This window comes from Bubalus kerabau, chromosome 19, assembly GCF_029407905.1.
Source record: "Bubalus kerabau isolate K-KA32 ecotype Philippines breed swamp buffalo chromosome 19, PCC_UOA_SB_1v2, whole genome shotgun sequence".
NCBI classification, from domain to species: domain Eukaryota; kingdom Metazoa; phylum Chordata; class Mammalia; order Artiodactyla; family Bovidae; genus Bubalus; species Bubalus kerabau.
Window position 1 is genome coordinate 68,106,437 of NC_073642.1, and position 17,600 is coordinate 68,124,036.

At 44.7% G+C, this 17,600-nt stretch overlaps 1 protein-coding gene across 1 annotated transcript in view; it reads left to right on the forward strand.

Moving 5' to 3' along the window:
- Window positions 1-17,600, forward strand: part of TRAF3 (TNF receptor associated factor 3) — a 120,136-nt gene that overhangs the window by 63,274 nt on the left and 39,262 nt on the right. The window contains exon 2 of the mRNA XM_055556142.1: window positions 1,334-1,451. The gene's annotated coding sequence lies outside the window, so the exon portion shown is untranslated. The remainder of the gene's footprint in view (window positions 1-1,333; window positions 1,452-17,600) is intronic.

Consider the following 17,600-nt stretch of genomic DNA (forward strand, 5'->3'; position numbering starts at 1 on the left):
TCTGTTCTCAAAGAGCCTCTTGACGCCCATGTGCTCATGTTCAAGTTCTTCAGGAAAGAGGGGGAATCTCTGTAAGTCCCAGAGGAGGAAGAAAAGACTTGGTTCATTTTGACTTGGGTTTTGTGTGCTCACAGAGACGAACCAGCTCTGGCCAGTAGTAGGATGCTCTTACTGGCCAGCCACACACACACACACACCATCCCCTTGTGCCTGGGATTTGTAACCAGTGTCTCTGGAAGCTGGTGGACCAAGAGTGCGGGGTTTCAACTGGTCAGAAATTGGAGTGCGGTAACACCTGGAAAAGTGCACGAGTGTTTGGTTTTAAAATACTATCTTGCAGCAGCTGTCAGATGAAAAATCTCATGAGTTTTTTGTCAAAATAATTATAAAATTCTACATGATAAAGACTTTTTAGGACCCCAGGACATAACCATCCAGTTACCAAGAATTAAGGAGTCTGACAAGTTTTGAAAACCTTGAGCAGTGGAAACTCTCATGCCCTTCTTGTGGTGGTGTAAATTACTGCAACTGCTTTGGGAAGTGTAGTGCAGTTGAATATACGCTTACCTCACAGTCTGGCAGTCACTCTTGCATGTATATATGCACTGGATGTATCCTTAAATGCTTAAGAAATCTGTGCCAGAAAGATCTTAGGAGTGCTTATGTTGGCTCCAAAGCAGAAACCGAATGGGTAAGTAAACGACGGTGTGTCGCAGAATGGAATCATATACAGCAGTGAAAATAAACAGCAGGGCCTGCAGCAACAACAGAGCAAAACCAGGGCAAGACAAAGGAATATACCCTGTGTGATCATGCCTATGTAAAAGTCAGGAGCTGGCAAAGATAAATGACCAGAGCTACAAGCTAGGGGTAAGCTAAAGAAAAGCAAAGGAACGATCACAGTAAGTTAGAGGGATTGATGCTTACAGGGGAAGGAAAGGGTTAGGGATCAGAGAACGGCACCCAGCTTTTTGGGGATTCCAGCAGTGCCCCATTCCGTGGCCTGGGTGGTAGTTGGAGTTCTGTTTGTGTAATAACCTTATGAAACTGTACATACGTGCTTCCTGTGCTTTGCTATGTATATATAGTATTTCATGATAAAAGTGATTTTAAAATAACTTACCTGAAGTTAACCAGCCTTTGTAATTTATGTTCACCTCGAAAACTGCAGAAAATCCAAAGCATATGTTTATATAGAATGGTTAAAAATGTTTTCTCTTAAGCTTCTTACTTTATCACGTTTTAGAAATTTCCATTTTTGAAATTCAGTTTTTTAAAAGCTTTAAAAAATTTTCCGCATGTGAGTTAACCACGTGTCATTCTTACTTCCTAGGTGAGGGACTCCACTACATTATCTGAAGGATAAAGTTGACTCTGCTTTGCTTCTTTACTGAAGTCTCTTCCTGCCTGGTCAAGTTCAGATATATCCTCTTGCAGCATACGGCACACAGGTATGTCACTGTAAATTTCCATTTGTGTAGGTTTTGCTTCTCCAGCTGTTCCCGGTGTGACACCTTTGCATGACAGTGAAGTAATTAAATTCAGAAACATCCTGAACTTACTCATTTTCGACTTTAGCAGTCTCGTTCTATAACAGGTGTATCTGAGTGTCTTCTGGACCCGTGGCAGCGTATTTGAGTGTGTATCTCTGACTTCTTTTCTTTTCTTTTAAACCAGCGTTAAACTCTGTGAGTGATAGACATTACCCCTGATGGCTTAGTGACAGTTGGTGAGATTGGAAACCGGGGTTGGTGGCGTGCGCCTGCCCGGGAGGTGCCGCGGCAGTAGAGGTGCCAGTGCTGAGCGTGCAGGCCTGCCCAGCCGAGGCTGCATCTTCAGTACAGGAACTGCTTACTCCTTCACCGTCTTTCTCTGGGAGTTTGAAAGGAAACAAAACACCCTGTGTTTTAATCTCTTAATTTGTGATTGAGTGGCATTTTATTCTTGAAATTAAGAACTCTTTCATATCTTAGAACATTAACGTGAATATAAAATAGGTTTGAAATGTTTGCATCCAAAGTGAGATTTAATACACAGCTATTTTTGATAACATTCAGAAGCATCAAGAAAACTGGTATTTAAAATTTTATTCATAATCACAGCGCCATTCAGTTTTCCCCAGTCATCTCAGTTTTTTTAGTTTGAAACAGGGTCCAAACAATTGCGTTTAGCTGCTCTGCCTCCTAAGTGTCAGTCAGCTGATTGCTCCACCCCGTCCCTTTTCTTCCTGGCATTTTCTGTGTCGGTTGTTTTGTAGTCAGGGGTGTCCCCGTTTACATGGAACGCATTCTTCTGTCCTTTTATTTCCTGGGAGGTGGGAGGTGGATCTAGAGGTTCAAGCGGCTCAGCCTTTGAGCTCAGCGCTCGGAGGTGGTGGTACGTGCATCTGCTCTGGTCCGCGTGGCGCTCGGCACTCGGACCCGTGGTCGTTAGGGGTCGAAAATGATGATGGTGAAAGTCTCATCCTTTACTTTGTCTTGATTCACTGAAGTCCTATTTGGTTACCCTAAGGGACAGTTAGATAGAAGCAGGAGGACGAGTGCCTGATTCTTTCTCCTTATGGGTTCTCAGAACAATGAGACAGTCTCATAGCCGCTTCACAAGTGACCAGGGAAGAATGTCAGTGTAAGCTCGTGAATGTGAACGCATGTGATGTGTTGTAGAACACGGCAGCTATGATTCTCACAGATGCGAGGACTGTGCCACTTTTGCGGTGGAGCCTCTGTAAGTTGACTCCTTGTCCTTCGCTCTCTGAAATGGTAAGAGGTTGTAGATCCGTTGTGTGCTTTTCACCCCAGACCTGGAACTGGCTGTTTGTCTAAGCAGCTCTGCCTCCCTCTTGTAGAGCATGGTGTCTTGCGACCACAACCTGTACATTTGGAATCATCGTTCCTGCAGGGCTGGTTACTGTCCTGGACCTTTTTGGTGGATGGCCAGAGTATTTTCAGAAATCTAGCTCTCTTTCCTGATCCTTATAGTCTGTTTCTTCTCTCTTCCACAGGTAACATTTAAAAAACTTTTGGTTTATCTACTGTAATATGGGCTTCCCTTGTAGCTCCGTCAGTAAAGAATCTGCCTGCAGTGCAGGAGACCCGGGTTTGATCCCTGGGTTGGAAATATCCCCTGGAGAAGGAAATGGTAATCCACTCCAGTATTCTTGCCTGGAAAATCTCATGGACAGAGGAGCCTGGTGGGCTGCAGTCTATGGGGTCACAAAGAGTCGGGCACGACTGAGTGACTAACACTTACTTACTATAATATAAGTACTTGTGTGTGTCTGTGCCCACAGCCCTCTTTCCTTAAAAATAGTAGTGTACAGTACAAGCTTTTCTCCATATTTTTGAAAATTTAACAACATATCATGAGCTTGTGGCATAGCCATATACAGGGACTCTCCTCATCCATTTAACAGCTGCTTAGTGTTCCACTGTGTTGGCTGTTATATTATAGAAGAAGACTAACTTAAAAATATGTTGGCATTATTCAATATGTGTTTCTCCTGCATATAAAAGTCATCAATTTGTCCAGCTGCAGATTTCCCAGTAATTTTGGGACCTGGCAAGTACATTGCTAATCTTGGCCTGGTTTTCCTTATGGGTAAACTAAAAGACTTGGACTAGAAACTCAGGATGAGTTATTTTAGCTGAAAGAGACTACAGATGAGGAAACTGTACCTAAGAGCATCTCCCTGGCCACGGAGTGAGCACCCTATAACCAGGGTCGTGACGTGCCATGGAATCGGCAGGTATCGTTGAGTGATTGTATGTCAGAATCAGGGAGGCGAGGGCAGGTCTGCCATGGGCAGCTAGCCGGGTGACAGCGTCACTCCCCGAGATAAGAGCGGGTCTCTGAGTAGGTCGAGGCGTGCCGAACAGCCATGGGAAGCGCCGAAGACAGCAGATTCCGTCTGGGCTGCACTGACCACGGGCCTCCTGTGCAGCTGAGGGGGAGCAGGTTGTCCGGGAGCTCCGCGAGCGTGGGGCTCAGAGCAGGGGCTCCTCTGTGCGGGTCTGATTACCCAGCAGGACAGAGAAGGGGCCTGGATCAGCACCTGAACAGCTCCCACCTCAACACCACCGGTGGCAAAAGGGGAGCTGGTGAAAGAGAGGGGTCAGGAGCTCAGAGCTAAGAGCTGCTGACTTTTGGCATCTCATGCCGTATTCTCCAAGGGATTTAAATATTGTAATCCACTCCTGAATGGTGCCATGTTCCATGCTTTCACTCTGATTTCCTAGTAAAGTCGGTGCTTCAGGAAAGCGCGCCTTCTCACAGCCTGCAGCCCCAGAGCCTCCAGGCCGGGCATGGCTCGGGGCAGCCTCTCCGGGAAAGGTGCTGCCCGCTCTGAGAGTCGCTGTCAGGCGGACGGAGCCCTCAGCTCCTTCCTGTCCAGATGGCTGGGCTCTGGCCCTGGTCCAGGAGCGGCCAGAGTTGAATGAACCCTTGTTTAACATCCTAAGTCATTTGCACCGAGCGATATTGGCAGTGCTGGGTCTCCGGCAGCTATTGTTTTCCTAAAGAATTTGAGACCAAGTTTCATATTATGGTTTGATCGGGTTCCTTTCCAGCCATCTGCCTGCGTCAGTCTCTCTCTCCCCCTCCCTCTCTCCTACGCGGGGCTTTTTCATGTGCGATGAGGAGCGGCCTGTTTGTCTGGGTAAGAGTCCAGGCCCCTCTGTGCTTTCCCAGTGAGTTAGCCACAGGCGGCTCCCTGCAGAGTGTTGGGCATCAGGTGTCCTGAGCAGTCAGTGTGCTGAAATGTCTGCATAACTGTGGATTGCCAGAGCGCTTTCTTATCAACAGGGCACACCTGTCTGCCTGTGGCTTTCTCCCTTCCTCGGCCTCGCATGGATGATGTTTTAATCTCCCTCCTGGGCTTGACGTGGAGCGGGTTTTCCTGCGTCTCTGTTGTTTAGCACTTTCTTGCTGGCAGGAGCCATTTTCTTTGTTTATCTGATGCTTCCCTTTTTTGGTTTTCCCCGGGCTTTCCAGCCCTTGGAGCACCTTCTGTCAGCAGATGTGCGTTTGTTTTCAGTTTCTAATCTCCAAGTGTAGCTCAACTTAAACCACCAAAGCAAGGGACATAAAATAAATCATCAGCGTAATGGAGATGCAGAGCAAAGTGAAGGGAACCCAGTTTGGCTCTTCACTGTGTTTCTGAGTCCAGGTACACCTCAACTTTGCCAGCAAAGGTCCGTCTAGTCAAAGCTATGGTTTTTCCAGTAGTCATGTAAAAATGTGCGAATTGGATCATAAGGGAAGCTGAGCGCTGAAGAATTGATGCTTTTGAACTGTGGTGTTAGAGAAGACTCTTGAGAGTCCCTTGGACTTCAAGGAGATCCAACCAGTCCATCCTAAAGGAAATCAGTCCTGAATATTCATATGGAAGGACTGGTGCTGAAGCTGAAACTCCAATACTTTGGTCACCTGATGCAAAGAGCTGACTCATTGGAAAAGACCCTGATGCTGGGAAAGACTGAAGGCGGGACGAGAAGGGGACAACAGAGGATGAGATGGTTGGATGGCATCATCAACTCAATGGACATGAGTTTGAGTAAGCTCCAGGAGTTGGTGATGGACAGGGAAGCCTGGCGTGCTGCAGCTGATGGGGTCGCAAAGAGTCAGACACGACCGAGCAACTGAACTGAGTGAGTGATGCCTCAACTGAGTGAGGAGCTGGTTAGAAGCTAAAACTTTATGAAACCGATTTCTCAAATAGAGACTTTTTTCATTTGGATAAAAATATGGCCTCAAAATACAATAAATTCATACCTAAACAAACAGCAAGCAGTAAATAATATAGTAACAGAGCAGTAATTCTGCTCCGTCGGAAGCTGCAGCGTCGGAATTCTTGCCCTGTGAACGCCAGGCCCCACATTCGTTCCTGCCCACCTCCCCGTGGTGTGGGCCTGCGCCCGCACCTAGGCCGCTGCTTCCTGGGGCTCCAGCCCCGCCTCCTGTCCGGGTCCTCCGGGCGCACCGCCGTGGGGGCCATTCTCAAGCCCACGTTTGCCCTTCACGGTCGCTCCCTTTGCGCTGTCTCTGCCTGGCGTGTCTGCCGTTCCTGTTGGGCAGAACATTTCTGTGTGTGTGGAAGCAGATGTCCTCTTTCCAGACCTAACGCTGGGGTGAGGCCGGGAAGGTGAAGTGACCACCGGACCCAGGGCTCCATGTCCCCATGACCCCGTGTGCTCACTGGCGCCACATGCTTCCCGTCTGTGGGTGCTGCAGCCCCTGAGCCTCTTCCCCAGATCAGGCTGTTTAGCACCAGTCTGCAGGTCCCTAAAAGCTGCCTCCACCATCTCTTTAAGGCCTCTGACTGTGTTTGCATCATTTTTCTTCATCAGCACAATCATTATTTTAAGTATAATTTTTGTTAACCTGTAATTGTCACATCTAAACTTTAGGATTAACAGAAAATTTAACTATTTTATACCCACATATAAGTAAGTGAAATAAAGGTATTTATTTTAAATCAAGAAATCTAGTCAAAGGTTTCCACAAGTCCCCCATTTTAGAAGCTTCCAGAGATGGGACTTTGCTTACTCACCGATGCTTCTGGTGGTCAGCCTCTGCGTGGGGCACAGGTAGGCTTCCTGGCCATGCCCAGGTGGGCGTGAATGAACAGATACAGATGTAGGTGAGAAATGACCATCACAGGTATTCTAGATAAAATGAGCAGGTTAATTTTGTATGTTTGTTTTAGAGAATTATAATTAGAACCAAGGAGCTTTTTTTTAACAGTGGCTTTTAGTTTGGGGGTCTTTGAGCATAGTGTTAGCTCTTATTGCTGCACTTAGAGCAGGTATTGTTCCAGCCGAAGATCAAGAAGGGGTTCTGTTATTTTTTTGCCAGGGTCAGTGTGGAGTGGTTATCAAGCTCAGCGACGAAGAAAGAAATCAGAGTGTCTAAGCTGTTTAGACTCCATACTTTCTGTTAAAACTTTTTTTACAGTTTTTTATTATGAAAAATGTCATTTAAACCATTCAGAATGTACAGTCAGCGGGTTTTATTTAGTATATTCACAGTGTTGTATGGCCATCATCGCTGTCTATTTCTAGAACATTTTCATCCCGAGAAGAAGCTCCATTCAGTCTCTCTCATTCTCCGCTCTCCTCGGCCCGTCAGCCACGCTCTGCCGTCCGTCTCGTGGATCTACTTGTTCTGGACGTGCCACACAGGTGGAGGCAGGCGGTGTGCGGCCTTCTGTTTCTGGCTCCTGTTACTCTAGCGAAACGTTTTCAGGGTTTTCCCATGTTGCACCATGTGTCAGCGCTTTATTTTTTTTATGGCTAATGATAGTACATTATATAGACACATATAAATTTTGTGTATCCAGTCATCTCTTGACAGACCTTTGGACTGAATAGTCTTGTCTCTTTTGAAGATTGCTGCTCTGAACCTGCATGTGCAAGTCTTTGTGTAACGTACGTTATTCACTTCTTCTGGGTGTATACACAAGAGTGGGATTACTGGGTCATAGGGTCACTCTCTGTTAATTTTTTTGAGGAACTGCCAAATTGTTTTCTACAGTGATGATGAACCATTTTATGTTCAGCAATGTATGAGGGTTCCAGCTTCTTCATATTCCTCACCAACACTTGAAGTTTTCCATTTTTTTAAATTACAGCCACCCTAGTAGCTTTGAAGTAGTATCTCGTGATGGTTTATTTTTTTAAAAAGTAGTTTTTTTTAATTGGCATAAAATTGACAGAACATAAGATTAACTGTTTTAAAGTGAGCAATTCAGTGGCATATAGTACATTCACAGGTTGTAACCACAGCCTCCCTCTGGTCCCAGACATTCTCATTTCCTCAAAAGGAAACCCTGGGCCCATTAAGCAGGTAGCCCTCATTGCCTTCTCCTCGTCTCCTGGGCAGCCTGGCTCTGGACTTGCCTGTTGTGCACGTTTCATACAAATGGAGTCGTGCACTGTGTGACCTTTGGCTTTTGACGTCCTGCACGTAGCGTGCTATTTTCCAGGTTCACCCATGTTGCAGCCTGTATCGCCATCACTTCATTTCTTTTTATGCCTGAGTAATATTTACACTCCCCCCATTTTGTTTCGGAGAAGGCAGTGGCACCCCACTCCAGTACTCTTGCCTGGAAAATCCCATGAACAGAGGAGCCTGGTAGGCTGCAGTCCATGGGGTCGCTAAGAGTTAGACACGACTGAGCGACTTCACTTTCACTTTCATGCATGGGAGAAGGAAATGGCAACCCACTCCAGTGTTCTTGCCTGGAGAATCCCAGGGACGGGGAGCCTGGTGGGCTGCCGTCTATGGGGTCGCACAGAGTCGGACACGACTGAAGCGACTTAGCAGCAGCAGTAGCAGCATTTTGTCTATTCATTCTTCTGTTGATGCTCATCTGGGTTGTTTCTACTGTGAATGATACTACTATAAACATGTCTGTACATATGTTGATTTGAGTACCTGTTTTCAGTTCTTTTGGGTATACACCTAAGAGCGCAATTGCTGGGTGCAGATGGTGACTGCAGCCACAAAATTAAAAGACGCTTACTCCTTGGAATGAAGGTTATGACCAACCTAGATAGCATATTAAAAAGCAGAGACATTACTTTGCCAACAAAGGTCCGTCTAGTCAAGGCTATGGTTTTTCCAGTGGTCATGTATGGATGTGAGAGTTGGACTGGGAAGAATGCTGAGCGCCGAAGAATTGATGCTTTTGAACTGTGGTGTTGGAGAAGACTCTTGAGAGTCCCTTGGACTGCAGGGAGATCCAACCAGTCCATTCTGAAGGAGATCAGCCCTGGGATTTCTTTGGAAGGAATGATGCTAAAGCTGAAACTCCAGTACTTTGGCCACCTCATGCAAAGAGTTGACTCATTGGAAAAGACTCTGATGCTGGGAGGGATTGGGGGCAGGAGGAGAAGGGGACGACAGAGGATGAGATGGCTGGATGGCATCACTGACTTGATGGACGTGAGTCTGAGTGAACTCCAGGAGATGGTGATGGACAGGGAGGCCTGGCGTGCTGCGCTTCATGGGGTCGCAAAGAGTCGGACACGACTGAGCGACTGAACTGAACTGAACTGATTGGTAATTCTGTGTTTAACTTTTTGAGAAACTGAAAATGTTTTCCATAAAAAACTAATCCATTTTGTTTCCACCAGCAGTATATGAGGGTTTCAGTTTCTCTGCATCGTCAACAATACTTGTTGTTGTTAAAAAAAAAATCATAGCCACCCTGGCGGGTATGAAGTGATAACTCACTGTGCTTTTGATTTGTAATTCCCTGGTGACTGGTGGTGTTGAAGATCTCTTCATTTGCTTATTGGCTGTCTCTGTGTTTTTCTTGGAGAAATGTTTATGCACATCCTTTGCCCGTTCTTTAGTTGAGTTGTTCGTCTCCTTGTTGTTGAGCTGTAAGAGCTCTTCGTATGTTCTGGGTGTTAGACTTTGACCGGATACACGGTTTGCAGATCTTGTTGTTCTTCTTTGTTCAGTCGCTACATCGTCTGACTGTTTGCGGCCCCGTGGACTGCAGTCCACTGGGTTTCCCTGTCCTTCAGTATCTCCCAGAGTTTGCTCATACTCATGCCCATTGCGTGGGTGATGCCACCCAACCATCTCGTCCTCTGCCGTCCCCTTCTCGTCCGTCCCGAAATCGTTCCCAGCATCAGCGTCTGTTTCAGTGAGTTGGCTCTTTGCATCAGGTGCCAAAGTATTGGAGCTTCAACTTCAGCATCAGTCCTTCTGATGAATATTCAGGGTTGCTTTCCTTTAAGATAGACTGGTTTGATATCCTTACTGTCCAAGGGACTCTCTCAAGTCTTCTCCAACTCTACAGTTCGAAAAGCATCTGTACTTTGGCGCTCAGCCTTCCAAGTCTTACCTCTGTACATGACTACTGGAAAAAACACAGCTTTGACTATACGGACCTTTGTTGGCAAAGTGATGTCTCTGCTTTTTAATAATGCTGTCTAGGTTTGTCATAGCTTTCCTTCTGAGGGGCAAGCATCTTTTAATTTCATGGCTGTAGTCCCCGTCCTTAGTGATTTTGAAGCCCAAGAAAATAAACAGCTCTCCCATTTTTTTGTCTTTTCACATTCTTGATAGTGTCCTTTTATATACAAAAGTTTTCAAATTTTGTGAGACCAATTTATCTTATTTTTCATCGTTGCCTGTGCTTTTAGGGTCATATCTAAGAATCCTTTGCCAGATTCAGCATCATGAAAACCTGTCCCTATGTTTTCTTCTAAACTTTATGGTGTTGCATGCAAGCTAAGTCACTTCAGTCATGTCCGACTCTGCGACCGTAAGGACTGTAGCCCAGGAGGCTACTCTGTCCATGGAATTCTCCAGGCAAGAATACCAGAGTGGGTTCCATGACCTCCTCCAGTAGACCTTCCTGACCCAGGGATCAAACCTGCATCTCTTACATCTCCTGCATTGGCAGGTGGGTCTTTACCACTGGCGCCACCTGGGAAGCCCTTTACGGCGTGAGTTCTTATATTTTAGTTGCTCATCCATTTTAAGTTAGTTTGTGTGTCTGGAGTGAGGCAGGGGTCTAAGTTCATTCGTCTCCCTGGATACCCAGTTGTTTCAGAGACTGCTTTTTTCCAACTAAATAGTACTGACATCCTTGTCAAAAATGGTTTGCCTGTGGACATGCGGATTTGTCCCTGGGCTCCCGGTTCTGTTTTCTACATGCCGCTCCTTATGCTAGTATTTCACTGTTTTGATTACTGCCATTTTGTAGGAAGTTTTGAAGTAGTAAGCTTGAAAAGTCTTTCAACTTTGTTTTGCTTTTTCGATACTGTTTTGACTCTTGCCATTCCATGTGAATTTTTTAAATTTATTTTTTAATTGAAGGATGATTGCTTTACAGAATTTTAGAATAGATTTCTCACTTCTGTAAAAGGCCACTGGAATTCGGATGGAGATTGCATTGACTCTGTAGATTGCTTCAGGCAGTATGTTTGTTATGGGTCTCTAGAGAAAGAGAACCAATAAGGTGTGTTTGTATGTAAAGAGATAGTTATTCTAAGGAATTGGCGCTCACACAACTATGGAGGCAGGCCAGTCCCAAGATCTGCAGTGTAAGTTGGCAACTAGAAGAGCCAGTGGCTTAGTTCCAGTCTGAGTCAAAAGGCCTGAAAATCAAGAGGGCTAATGGCGTAGTTCAGTTCACACACTCAGTCATGTCCGACTCTTTGCAACCCCATGGACTGCAGCACACCAGGCTTCCCTGTCTATCACCAACTCCCAGAGCTTGCTCAAACTTTTGTCCATCAAGTCGGTGATGCCATTCAACCATCTCATCCTCTGTCATCCCCTTCTTCTCCTGTTTTCAGTCTTTCCCAGCATCAGGGTCTTTTCCAATGAGTCAGTTCTTCCCATCTGATGGCCAAAGTATTGGAGCTTCAGCTTCAGCCTAAGTCCTTCCAGTGAGCATTCAGGACTGATTTCCTTTAGGATTGACTTTGATCTCTTTGCAGTCAAAGGGACTCACAAGAGTCTTTTCCAACACTACAGTTCAAAAGCATCAATTCTTCAGCATTTAGCTTTATGGTCCAGCTCTCACATCCAACATGACTACTGGAAAAACCAGTAGTTTGGGCTTTGACTAGATGGACCTTTATCGGCAAAGTAATGTCTCTGCTTTTTAATATGCTGTCTAGGTTGGTCATAAGTTTTCTTCCAAGGAGAAAGCATCTTCTAATTTCATGGCTGCAGTCACCATCTACATTGATTTTGTAGCCCACAAAAATAAAGTCTGTCACTGTTTCCATTGTTTCCCCATCTATTTGCCATGAAGTGATGGGAACAGATGCCATGATCTTAGTTTTCTAAATGTTGAGTTTTAGGCCAACTTTTTCACTCTCCTGTTTCACTTTCATCAAGAGACTCTTCAGTTCCTCTTTGCTTTCTGCCATAAGGGTGGTATCATCTGCATATCTGAGGTTATTGATATTTCTCCCAGCAATCTTGATTCCAGCTTGTGCTTTATCTAGCCTGGCATTTCGCATGATGTTCTCTGCATATAAGTTAAATAAGCAGGGTGACGATATATAGCCTTGATGTACTCCTTTCCTGATTTGGAACCAGTCCATTGTTCTATGTCCAGTTCTAACTGTTACTTATTGTCCTGCATGCAGATTTCTCAGGAGGCAGGTCAAGTGGTCTGGTATTCCTATCTCTTGAAGAATTTTCCACAGTTTATTGTGATCCACACAGTCAAAGGCTTTGGCATAATCAATAAAGCAGAAGTAGATGTTTTTCTGGAAATCTCTTGCTTTTTCTGTGGTCCAGCAGATGTCGGCAATTTGATCTCTGGTTCCTCTGCCTTTTCTAAGTTCAACTGGAACATCAGGAAGTTCATGGTTCATGTTCTATTGAAGCCTGGCTTGGAGAATTTTGAGCATTACTTTGCTAGCGTGTGAGATGAGTGCAATTGTGCGGTGGTTTGAACATTGTTTGGCACTGCCTTTCTTTGAGATTGGAATGAAAACTGATATTTTCCAGTCCTGTGGCCACTGCTGAGTTTTCCAAATTTGCTGGCATATTGAGTGCAGTACTTTCACAGGATCATCTTTTAGGATTTGATTCCATCACCCCCACTAGCTTTATTCATAGTGATGCTTTCCTAAGGCCCACTTGACTTTGCATTCCAGGATGTCTGGCTCTAGATGAGTGATCTCACCATCATGGTTATCTGGGTCATGAAGATCTTTTTTGTATAGTTCTTCTGTGTATTCTTGCCACCTCTTCTTAATATCTTCTGCTTCTGTTAGGTCCATACTTTTTCTGCCTTTATTGTGCCCATCTTTGCATGAAACATTCCCTTTCATCAAGAGGGACAGGAAGGCTGTGTTTTCTATCCAAAACCCAGGGCTTCAGATCCAGGAAGAGCTGATGTTTCCTTTTCAGTTTGAAGGCAGGAAAAAAAGCCAGTGTGTCAATTTGAAGACAGGCACAAAGACTCCTCCTTACTTGGGGAAAGGGCAGACTTTTTTGTTCCCTTTAGGTATTTGATTGAATGAGGCTCACCCACATTAGGGAGGGCAGTCTGCTTTATTCAGTCTATCTATTTAAATGTTAATCTCATCCAACACCCTCACAGGAACACCTAGAATAATATTTGATCAGCTGTCTAGGCACCTTGTGACCCCAACAAGTTGACACATAAAATTAACCATCAGAAGTAGTATTGCGATCATAATATTGTCTTCCAGTCCATGTACATAGATTTGTTTTGGAGCAGACACATATCTTACCGTTTAATGGTCTGTTCTTTCTTTCAGCAATTGTGAACAAATTGTTCACATATTGGTTAAATTTATTCCTAGGTAATTGATTCTTCTGGATGCTATTATAAATGGAGTTGGTTTCTAAATCAGTTTGTTGCTGTTGTGTAGAAACAGAAATGATGTTTCTTTGTTGGGCGTTTGTGTCCTGCAACTTTGGTGAATTCTTTTATTAGTTCTGGTTACTTTCTTGTGAAGTCTTTGAGGTTTTCTATCCATAGGATCATATCGTCTGTGCATAGGGCTGGTTTTCTTTCTTTCTTTCTAATTTGGATGCCTTTCATTTCTTTTTCTTGCCTAATTGCTCTGGATAGAATTTCCATATAATACTGGGTAACAGTGGTGAAAGCTTGCATCCTTCCCTTCTTCCTGATCTTTCACCATTAAATGTGGGTTTTTCACAAATCCCCTTTACCCTTTATCACGTAAAGGAAAAGTGAAGATGCAAGTATTGATTGCTCAGTCGTTTCTTTGTGGCCCCGTGAACTGTAGCCTCGAGAAGGCGATGGCACCCCACTCCAGTACTCTTGCCTGGAAAATCCCATGGATGGAGGAGCCTGGAAGGCTGCAGTCCACGGGGTTGCTGAGGGTCGGACACGACTGAGCGACTTCACTTTCACTTTTCACTTGCGTGCATTGGAGAAGGAAATGGCAACCCACTCCAGTCTTCTTGCCTGAGAATCCCAGGGACAGGGGAGCCTGGTGGGCTGCTGTCTATGGGGTCGCACAGAGTCAGACATAACTGAAGTGACTTAGCAGCAGCAGCAGAACTGTAGCCTGCCAGGCTCCTCTGTCCATGGAATTCTCCAGCCATTCCCTTCTCCAGGGTATCTTCCTGACTCAGGGATTGAAACCGGGTCTCCTGCATTGCAGATGGATTCTTTTATCATCTGAGCTACCAGGGAAGCCCCATATCAAGGAAGTTCCCTCTTATTCCTAGTTTCTAAGGATTTTTTTAATGAAAGGGTGTTTAATTTTGCCCACTTGTTTTTCTACACCAGTTGAGATGATCATGTGTATTTTACCCTTGTTCTGTTACTGGGTATATTACATTGATTGATTTTCTTATACTGAACCACTCTTAACCTTCCTGGGACAAATTCCACTTGATCGTGGTGTAGAATACATTTAATGTGCTTTAGGGCTTAGTTTTCTAGTATTTTGTCAAGTCTTCATTTTTGAAACATGGTATTTTGGGGGGGCGGGGACAGAGGATTCTTAGTTGATATTTTTTTCTTTCAGCCATTCAAAAATATTATCCCATTGTCTTCTGTCCTCCATTGTTTCTGATGAGAGGTCAACTGTTAATCTTCTTGAGGAAATCCTTTTATGTAAGGAGTCACTTCTCTTGCTGCTTTCAGAATTTTCCTTCTTTCCTCCAGCAGTTCAACAATAATGTGTATTAGTATAGATGAGTTTAACCTACATAGAGTTTGTTGAGTTTCCTGAATGTGCAAATTAATACTTTTCATCAAAAATAGGAAATTCTTGTCCATTATCTTTTAAAATATTGTTTTCACCTTTTCTGTCCCTCCTCTCCTTTCTAGGACTCCCAGGATAATGTATATGGTGGAATGATTGATAGTGCCCCATAGGTCTCTAAGCTCTTTGCATTTTTCTTTACTATTTTTCTTTATTATTTTTTCCTTCTGTTACTTAGACTGGATAAACTCAGTTGTCTTATCTTCAAATCTCAATTGGCCTATCTTCAAGTTCTCTAATTCTTTCTTCTATCTATTCAGTTCTCCTGTTGAGCCCCTTTATTGAATTTTTCTTTTCCATCATTGTGCTTTTTAACTCCAGGATCTCCATTTGCTTCTTTTAACACTTTATTGATTTGTATTGATATTTTGTGTTTCGTGAGACACTGTTCGGATGGTTCCTTTCGCTTTTCTGGAGGCAGTTCCCTGAGTCTCTTTGAGCTCGTGCACAGCTGTAAGTCTCATGTCTGTGTCTCCTCCCAGACAGTGTCTATTACTTGCCTTTTTTTTTTTTTTTCCTGTATGTGGGCCATGCTTCCTTATTTCTTGCCTGACTGACAATTTTTTGTTGAAAATGGACATTTTGAATATTATCATATGGCAAAGATGGGAATGAGATTCTCCCCAGTATTTCTTGCTGCTTGTTTTAGTTAGTTTGCATAATGGCTTTTTGAGCTGACCTTGTCAGGCCCGCATCTTCATCATGTGTAGCCACTGGAGTCTGTCCCACCAGTGTAGTGGTCAGCGAAGAATCAGGTAGAGATTTGCTATAAGTGCCTGGAACCAAAATTATCTCTGAATCTCTTCCCACAGGGTATACGTGGGATCAGGGTGTGTTTTTAGCACCCAGCCAGGCAGCTGGCAAGTTTGCCTTAGCATCACTTCCTGCTTGTACAGAACCTGAAGGTCAGCCAGAGGTGAGGGTTCAGGGTCTTCTTGGATCTCTCCTGAGCGTGCACACAGCCCTGAGCATGTGTGTGGCCTTCTGGGATCCTGGTAACACGTTGGAGCTCTTCAGAGCCCTCGTTTCCCAGCATTTCCTGTCAACCTTTTGGTTTGTCTCTCATTTTCTTCTACCATTACTCGTTGGCCCAGCCAGCAGCAACTAATCCATTTGCCTCTGAGTGTTTTTAGGACAGTCCCCCAGCCCCACCATGGCTGCCTCAGCCCTGGGAGAGTCCTGAGTCTGATGAGGTCAAGCCGTTTGAGCGGGAGCCACCAGATAGGTCGTAACTACTCCTGAAACTCTTTGCATGTGAGTGTGTTCTGCTCCACCTGCCCCCGGCATCCAGCCAGTCCCCGTGCTGGGATTGCAGGCTTCTGTCTTCCAGGCCACTGCCTCTTAGGGAGAGGGCCAGGGCTGGGGAAAGCGCCGCAGAGCTCACTGTCCTCACCGAGGTGCAGCGGGTTTCTGTTGATTAAGCATCCCTCTGATTGCTATAAGCTTTCCATTTAGGTTTTAGAGTTCCACACAGGTTGTTTCTGACAGATCTTGCCATCTTTTTTCTTGCTTTTTTTGAAGGATGAACCTTTGGAGTTATGTATTCAGCCATCTTCACTGACATCACTCACATCTGTTCTTAACCTGGCGACCAATTTTGAATTTACCTCATTTATGTCCACCCCACCTGATTTCAGAAAGGAGTTAAGTTGACTTACAATGGTGAACAGTATGAGAGATAAATTAATATCCGTGTCCTCCCTTGTTGCTTTTGAAAACTTTGGTCTTGCAGATAGATGTTTTATTTCCTTTGATGATCTTGAGGTTTTCACCCTCCCTGCCACACAGATGGGCGGGCACCTGAAGCAGGTTCACTCTGGCGGTTCTGCTGCCCGACCTTGTGTGTGGTCAGAATGGCACACTCACCGGCGGCCAGCTTGAGCAGTGCTCAGTCTCACTGCCGTCTGCCTCTGGGCTGGTTGGGGAAAATTCGCCTCCAGTGACGGTCTTCCTACATCCGAAACTTCCATTTCCTCAGGACACAGTCAGCGGATAATTGTCTTAAGACTTAGGATACCATCCTGTTGTCTTGGTTGTTTCAGGGGGTGATCAGGTGATTTCAATCAGAAATTAGGTTTGCTTTCAATCAGAACTGGCATCTTACAGTGACCTTGATCGTTGGGGAGTCTGGGATCGGCGGTTAACCTGAGTGGGTTCATTCATCCACCTGTCCTGGTACCAGGGAGGACCGTGGGCCAGCTGAGGCCCACATCCGCCATCTCACTGACAGAGCAGGGCGTGGGCTTGCCCCCTGGGCCCTGCTCGGGGTCCATGTAATTTCTTTTTTAAACAAGCTCTTGTTTAGGTAGAAAATTTCCCTTGAGTAATGTGAGTCTGTTTGACATAGTTGGTGGCTCATTATTTGAGCAGAACACCCTTCTTTTGGGAATGATTCTGTGATAGAAGTAGAACTGCTTTCAGTTTGGTTCCCTATATGTTAGGTTGTCCTTTTTCATCAGCATCACCCATAAGCTAATCTGAATCTTTTTAAAAGGCCAAGAGGTACAGATAAAGATATCCTTTAAAAGGATACATTTGACTACATTAAAATTAAGAACTTCATTCACTTCATTAAAATGCAGAAAGTTAAAGTGAAGCCACAACCTAAGGGGAAAACATATACATATAACTAACAAGAGACTAGCAGTCATATCATATGAATCACCTCTACAAATCAATATTTTAAAAGACCAATAACCCAATTAAAAAATTCAGACACAGTCAGGCATTTCAACAGAAGGAAAAGCACAAATGGCCAGTGAGCACGTGAAAATATGCTAAACCTATTTAATTATCAGAGTAAGGAAGAAAAGGGACCCTCGTACCTGCTAGATTGGTGGAAATTAA